This window comes from Curcuma longa, chromosome 6 (assembly GCF_044706935.1).
Source record: "Curcuma longa cultivar G26 ecotype Majalengka, Jawa Barat chromosome 6, ITB_CL_G26_1.1, whole genome shotgun sequence".
Taxonomy (NCBI): Eukaryota; Viridiplantae; Streptophyta; class Magnoliopsida; order Zingiberales; family Zingiberaceae; genus Curcuma; species Curcuma longa.
The window spans coordinates 9,740,869-9,749,169 of NC_133866.1; the positions used below are offsets into that span (position 1 = coordinate 9,740,869).

Consider the following 8,301-nt stretch of genomic DNA (forward strand, 5'->3'; position numbering starts at 1 on the left):
AGATCAGGCCCTTCGTTCACAGCGCCCCTCCCCTGCTTGCAAATTTGTGACCACAACCTTGTTTTATGGCAGACACCTCTGGAGAAACCTCTGGTATTTCTATAGATCCCTTGGCTTCTTCTGGACAGGTACAACAATTTTTTACAATGCCAGGAAATGGAGGATCCAGTCTTCAGATAACTTCGGAAAAATTGACAGAGACAAATTATGCGTCTTGGGCAGTTGCTGTTGAACTTTATGTTGAAGGCCATGATAAACTTGATGTCCTTCATGGCACTAAAGTGAAACCAGATGAAAAAGACCCAAACTTTCGTATTTGGAGGCGTGACAATATTCAGTTGATGACTTGGATACTTAATTCTGTCAGTTCTGGCATCAAACAGGTCATCCTTCATAATAAAACAGCGTTTGACATGTGGAAGACTCTGGAGCAAATGTATGGACGCAAGCACGATATGTTGCGTACTTATCAGCTAAGTAGTCAAATTTTTAAACTTGATCAAGGTTCTATGTCTGTCACAAATTATTTTGCTGCTCTGAAGGGGTTGTGGGATGAGTTTGACTATTACAGGATGGAGAATTGGATTTCCACTGAAGATCACCAGAGATATTTAAAACTTCTAGAAAAGGACCGAATTATTAAGTTTCTAGATGGACTTCATGCAGAGTTTGAGAGTTTAAAAGGACAAATTCTTAGTCTTGATCCTACTCCCTCTCTAGAACAAGTTTATTACAAAGTTCTCAGTGAAGAGGGCAGAAAAAAGACCATGAGCAACAAGGGTACTTCTGCTACCAGCACTCCAATTGGAGAGACTTCTGCTCTTATCAGTTCTACATACAAGTCCAAGCCTGGGGAACTAAAGGAAAAGGTGATAAATTTTGTCGACACTGCAAAAGGACTAATCATGATTCAGATTTTTGTTGGGATCCGCGCTTCTTCCTCCAAACGAGATTCTTTCCTGCTCTCTTCTCCTCTCGCCACCGCCCGCGATTCCCTGGCCTCCGCCCTCCACGGCTCGCCATTCCTCCCCTCGCTCGAATCCTCCTCCTCCACGGCTCGCGACCTCTTCCTCCAAACCCTAACCAGCGATTCTCCCCTCCCCTCTTCTCCCTTCGCCGCCCGCGATCCCCTGCCCGTCGGCCCTGCTCTCTTCCCCTCGGCACCGCCGCCGATCTGGTCGTTGCCTCCCGTGTCGTCCCCATCTCGTCGCCGCCGTCACCGTCCCCATCTTGTCCCCGTCCTGTCTCCATCTCCTCCTCATCTCGTCGCTGCCCCGAGGTTACGCGTCGCCGCCCTAGGTTGGGTTTTCTTGCCGTCGCCGTCGCCGCATAACTCTATTTGTTGCATCACTTCTTCTTTGTTACATTTCTTCTTTGTTACATATAAAAGATATCTTTACAGGGAACATATGGAGTGTCTCAACTAGAAGCTATGCCACATCTCATAGCTCCGGCTTCCCATTCTCAATCAAAGATGCCGCCGTCGCTTCCCAGTGCTGATCGCCGCTGTCGCCACGTCCCGTTGCCTTCATCTGGGTTTTAGGGTTTGCTAACCTTAAAACCCCAAAATCACCTCCCCGTCCCAAAATCGCAATGCTACCACTTAATTAATTCTCTCTTTATAGTGGCATTTGATCATAATCAACAATGCAGGGTAACTCAGGAGTAGCTTCTTCCTCAACTTGGAGAAGAAAACCAACAGTAAGAAGCCAAGATTAGCAGGCACATCATCCTCGTTAGCAACATTCAAAGTTGGACAAACTTGAGCTTAAGCATTTTGGGTTGATAGTTAATCGATAAGATGTAGTTAGTATTTTCATCTTTAGGTGAGGAAGGAGAAGTTAGGAGACAGAATTACTACACTTCAACAACTGGTTTTTCCTTTTGGGAAGGTGAAGATATGTTCATCTTGTGGTTGAACTGTGATTCTAATTTTACTCTCTCAATTAGTTTCATTAATATTGCTCTTGGTTTTACAGACAGATACTGCTTCAGTTCTCCATGAAGCGAATCGAGTGCATCAAGTTCGTTCACAATCAAGTTCGTGTATGTTGCCTCTCTGCCAGCATCCTATTTCTCCTACATTGAGGGTTTTTTTTTCTGATCTGCACATGTGAATCAGGTTTCAAGCTCTCCATATTTGAAGAATGTGCACAAAATACAGCGAGTAAGGTTGAACCTCTTTTTGCTCTATCTGTTTTGCAATTGAAATGGAATTTTGATCATTTGTGCAGAGTATGAATGAATCAGCGTGCCGACTTGGGATAAGTTGCCCTGATTTCCCACAACTCAGAAACTCTTTGGCATGAAGAGGGCAAAAAACTATGATACAAGCTTTTGGGATCCATTTGTCACAACTGTGATATGAGGAACTATTCTTTTCAAATTGGATGAAGTTTAATGTATACTACAGAAGCAACAGATTGATCTGAGTAATCATGGTGATAGTATAATGGAGTAAATATGCACCATGTTAGAATTACTGAGCTAGACTAAACTAGTTTGATTTAGCCTCAAATTTTCTGGATGATGGTGGCTAATTATTAATTAAGACAATGCATGTTGATCAGTATCACTGATATGGGGTTCATTGCTTGGGCTTTCACTAACATGGTGCATATTTACCGAAGCAATGAACCATATCAGTAATTCTAACATGGTGTGTATTTACTTAGTGAAAGCCAGAGAAGGTGAGATTGGCCTGCAAGCAATGAGGCTCGTGCTTCTTTGCTTCGGCTTGTTATTGGCCTGCCAGCCAGAGAAGGTGTGCAGCATCAGATGGAAGGAAGAACCTGAGAAGAGAGCTGATGTGAGAATCTCCTCTGAGAAGAATTCAGCTGCAGGAGGGCTATCAGTGTTTGATCCCAGCGTATCGTGTGAGCGAAGAGTTCGAAGGGGATCTGATCCCTGCCACAATTGTTGCTGATGCCTTGATCAGCAGAGAGAAGCTCAGAAGCATGCAAAGGGGGCTTCACGGAGATGATGAGGATGACTTTTCTGTACAAGGATTTGTGCATAGTTCCGAAGGCAAAAAATGGGCAGGAATATTGCTTCATACAATTTGGTTCGACAGCTCCCCTGATCAGAAGTAGTGAGATTATGAAGTGTATCTATCATTTGAGATTGTTCTTGGATTGTGATAGAAAGTGTGTTCATTGGCAATTTTTACAATTATGCATTGCATTTTGTTGTCTTTTGAATTTCGATTTCAGCGTTTTGTGAGTCGAAGTGCAAGGTGAGGTGTGCGAAGGCAGGGGTGATGGACCGGTGCCTCAGCTACGGCAGCATGTGCTGCGAGGACTGCAACTCTGCAAGTGTGTGCCGTCGTTGGCTTACGGCAACGAGGACGAGTGCCCTTGTTACAGGGACAAGGTAGCCAATAACAACAAGAACAGCAAGAACAACCAGAACAAACCCAAGTGCCCATGAACGCCTTGATCCTATCCAGTCGTCACTAGTTTGAGTATCTAATTGTTTCTGCAACTAAAGTAAAAGAATGGCGTATCATCAGTGTTGTGAGTGATGGTGTGGTTAATGTTGCCCACGGAAAATCTGAGTAAGATCCTTTAACTCCAAATTTTAAGAAATCTTTATTTTTATTAAGAGGGGACACAGATAAAAATGGCCAAAAAATCAACATCATTTCTTCATTTGTATTGCAAAGCGTACACCAATTGCTACATAAACTCTAGAAGGATATGTTCCAGAAAACTATGATCAGTTTTTTTGGTGTAAGAATATAATATAGAGATATTTCTATAGCCATTTTAAAGTGTCTATTTGCGAACGGATAAAGAATTAGCAAAACAGATATTGTCAACTCCTACATGCGTGCCCAACTAATACATAAATTAAAACTTTAAACGTAAATAAGAAGAGAGCAACAGAAGAGTAGCAACCAGTGACGCCCTCCTTGTTATCCATGTTCATCTTTATCCTGTAAACTAGTTGGAATTAGTGTTGATCAATTTGCGGAACTATGGATAACTTGCAAATGAGAGCTGCAATTTTGCATAATTCTAGAGGCAGTACCAGGACTGGCCATGCTATTGCTGCTGCCCTTGAAGCTGGTAGATCATGGTTATGTTTACCTTCGTATGTTGTTACGACAGCTTTGGGATCTGTTGCAGTTCGCTCGATATGCTTCCTAACACTACATCCTAGAAAAGTGCACTTGTGATAGCTTCTGCAAGTTCCAAGTAGCTAGATACATAAGAATAATGTTTTCTCATACAAATGGCTGAATCATGTTAGATGTACCTTGGATGGGGATTAGCTTCTGCAAGTTCCAAGTATCTAGACACATAAGAACAAATTTTTCTCATACAAATGGCTGAATCATGTTAGATGTGGTGTTACCTTGGATGGGGATTCCCTTTCACAACTTTTTGCCTATACTTGGGCCATCTGTAACCATTATCCAAAAGATCAACCTCACTTGTTTGCACAATGATCCAAGATTCTGAAGTTGGGTGGGTTTTGATTACAATCAGATACATTCCTGTCAACCAGCAGAAATATAATCCATAAATTGAAGAGTATAATATGTATATATAAATGAAGGGTTAGTATGTAGATGCTACTTACTGTCTTTTAGCATTGCTACTCTGGTTGCCCCTTCTATTGCCATTAATTTCAGATGCTTCTTCATTGTCACCATAACCAGATAATTTATCAGGTATCTCATAGTAGGATTATCAGTCCATTTAAGGAGCTGACGTTGCAGCAGATATTTCATTTGATATTCTGAGGTTAGCATGAGGATCATGAAAACTCAATTCAGGTATAGCATGATTGTTAAGACTATCAGTGATTTGATTTGGTCCAGGGGGAAAACTCCCACCACCACTGGAACACTTATTTGGCGCTGGATGCTGATGATTATACTGTCCCCTATAAACTATCTCAATAATTTGCCCATCTACAAAATGCTCTAGTAACTCCTAGGATATTCACTGCCTTTTACCATCTTCTGGCCATATTTACGCCAATTATAGCCATCATCAGCAGGTTTATCAACTAAAATAGTACTAGGCTGGGACCATTGATCAGAACGAGAACCTTCAGCAGACTCAGCTATGACATTATGTGATTTCAGAGTAGCAATCTCCTCACCTTGTTCCTCGGCAAATGAAGTCGTTAATGATGTGAACGAATATTCTGACCGATGCGGCATCTTTGATTGAGAATGGGAAGCCGGAGCTGTGAGATGTGGCATAGCTTCTAAGTTGAGACATTCCATATGTTCCCTGTAAAGATATCTTTTATATGTAACAAAGAAGAAATGTAACAAAGAAGAAGTGATGCAACAAATAGAGTTATGCGGCGACGGCGACGGCAAGTAAACCCAACCTGGGGCGGCGACGCGTAACCTCGGGGCAGCGACGAGATGAGGAGGAGATGGAGACGGGACGGAGACAAGATGGGGACGGCGACGACGGCGACGAGATGGGGACGACACAGGGAGGCAACGACCAGATCGGCGGCGGCGCCGAGGGGGAAGAGAGCAGGGCCGACGGGCAGGGGATCGCGGGCGGCGAAGGGAGAAGAGGGGAGGGGAGAATCGCTGGTTAGGGTTTGGAGGAAGAGGTCGCGAGCCGTGGAGGAGGAGGATTCGAGCGAGGGGAGGAATGGCGAGCCGTGGAGGGCGGAGGCCAGGGAATCGCGGGCGGTGGCGAGAGGAGAAGAGAGCAGGAAAGAATCTGGTTTGGAGGAAGAAGCGCGGAGACGAGGTTCTGCTTTTCTTTCCACGCGAGCGCGGTCGGTCCCAGCCACGCGGAAGCCACGTCGATGTCGCCCACGGGACGCCCACCAAACGACGCCCAGCAGATCAAAACTCTATATATATATATATATATATATTATAATTTAAATTAGATATTTGGTCAGGTATGAGTAAAATTCTACAACTATCAGGTCCGCCTCTAGCTATACCCAAATATGAAAATCATCATACTTGAGTATTTAATCGGATTGACCCAAATCCTCATACTTGAGTATTTAATCGAATTGACCATTCCCTTCTCCATTTGTATCGGGTATGAGATCCTCCATCAAGTTTCTTACAATTCCTATAGCGCATAGTGGGTCATCTCGAGCACAGATGATTCGAATATTAGGGATTGTAAGGAATTTGCCTCATGTGTTCGAATTATTAAAACTATCGGGCTGCTTATGTGGACTGCCACTTGCACTTTCAAATTTATCCTATAGGTAAATCAGAAGAAGGTCATCCATCTTTAAAATTAGTCGTATCAAAAGCCTCGATATCCGAATTATCAAAATTTTTTTTGTATATTTAATAATTCACCTCGACATCCCAAAGTAAAAATGATCAATAGCACTTGTTTTATTTATAAAAGAATATATAAGTCAAATTTCATGTTAATTTAGTTAATTTAAAATTAAACATGGATAATTAACTACGATATAAATTTATTTAAATAAATCATATATATATATATATATATATATATATATATATAAATTGTTAGATTAGCCAAATAATACTAATAAAATTTAACTATCCACAAATAATAATTATTATATTTTTAATAAATTATATTAATTATTATCCTGATAATTATTGATTAATTTATTTTAAAATAAATAATATTAATTTTAAATAATATTATTAGTTTTTTTATGAATATTAAATGGTAGAGAAATGTTTAATTTAACTATTAAATATATTTTAAAATCTTAAGTTGGGTAAAAGAATTTTAAATTGTTATTTTGCTATTTTAAAAATTAATTCAATTATTATTTTTTAAACCATTTTTCTATGCTCAAATTCCTCCTGCCTTTTTATTTTTATTTTGATTTTTGCTTTTTTAATTTTTTATCAATATCCAAAGTCTTCTCTTCCCACTGTGTCGACACTGCAATGTCCCAATGGCCAACCACCTTCCAGGAAAAAAGCCTAATCCTATTTTCAAGTTTCCAATTCTTCATACTTTATTTCTTTTTTCCCTTATTTCTACTTCTTTCTTTCTCCTCTCCTCACAACTCGCTTTCACACTGCTTCTCCGCTTCTTGGTCCGCCGAATCATCATCACCAACCAAGATCTTGCACTTCCAATTCGTTTTCATGGCCACACTCAGCGCCGCATGCTCTTCGATCTCCGCCCTTTCCTTCCATTAGCGCCCTACCTTGCTCCTTCCATTAGCACTTTCCTTACTCCACTAAAAAAAATACAGCTATTTTATGATAAAAATAAAAAATATTTTTATCACAAAATAAATTTAGGACAAATATGACGATGAATATTTTTTTATTGATAATAATTCTTCACAAAATTTTATGATAAAAAATCATTTATTCGTCACACATTTAGCGATAAAGATATATTTCATCGCAAATATTTTTGTCGCCAAATTTGATGACGAACGGTGTTTTCGTCGTCAAATTTAACGAAGAAATATTATTTTCCTCATTAGAATTGGAGACGAATACATGACTTTATCGTCAGATTTGACAACGAAAATACGATTTCGTCGTCAAATTTAGTGTATATTTGCTTGTGATAAAAAACATGCATCAGTCAACTGGGATGATACTGTTGTCAATCTTTGCCGGAGAGAGTTGAGTGGCGAGCCGATCCGAGTTGCCGAGTCGACCCAAGTTGCTGAGCCAAGCCGAGTTGCCGAGCTGACCCGAGTTGTCGAGCTGAATCGAGGTGTCGAGCCGAGCCGAGTTGTCGAACCAACCCAAGTTGCTGAGCCGACCCAAGTTGTCGAGCCAACCCAAGTTACCGAGCCGAACCGAGCCGAGTTGTCGAACCGACCCAAGTTGCCGAAGCCGACCCGAGGTGTCGAGCCGAGCCGAGTTGCCAAACCGACCCAAGTTACCGAGCCAACCCAAGTTGCAGAGCCGATCCAAGTTGCCGACCCAAGTTGCCGAGCCGAGCCGAGCCGAGTTGCCGAACCGACCCAAGTTGCCGAGCCGACCCAAATTGCCGAGCCGAGCCAAGATGCCGAACCGAGCCAAGTTGTCGAACCAACCCAAGTTGCTGAGCCGAGCTGAGATGCCGAGTGACCCGAGTTGTTGCCGAGCCGATCCAAAATAATGCCGAGGCCTACGTTCAATGCAGTTTCTTTAAAACAGATTCGTCCCCTCCGGCAGTGCTTAGAGGTCACGACGGACGTCTGTTTCCCAGGATACAATGACAGGACCGAAGAAACGATCAAGCACAGATCGTTTCCGGGGAACTGATTACACTGAAGGCTATCACCGTGGGAAGCAGAGGAAAGAGAAGCAAGGGATTGAGAATACTCTATCTGTGGTCTCCCATCGCTTCC

At 41.9% G+C, this 8,301-nt stretch overlaps 1 long non-coding RNA gene and 1 pseudogene across 1 annotated transcript; one reads left to right on the top strand and one right to left on the bottom strand.

Moving 5' to 3' along the window:
• The first annotated feature begins 1,440 nt into the window (after positions 1-1,440).
• LOC141830775 (uncharacterized) lies at positions 1,441-3,241 on the top strand. The gene is made up of 3 exons (XR_012601989.1): positions 1,441-1,892; positions 1,980-2,046; positions 2,123-3,241. It is a non-coding gene; the product is annotated as an uncharacterized LOC141830775 (long non-coding RNA).
• A 73-nt stretch (positions 3,242-3,314) lies between these two features.
• LOC141830774 (putative WRKY transcription factor 4) lies at positions 3,315-5,425 on the bottom strand (annotated as a pseudogene).
• Between the last annotated feature and the right edge of the window lie 2,876 nt (positions 5,426-8,301).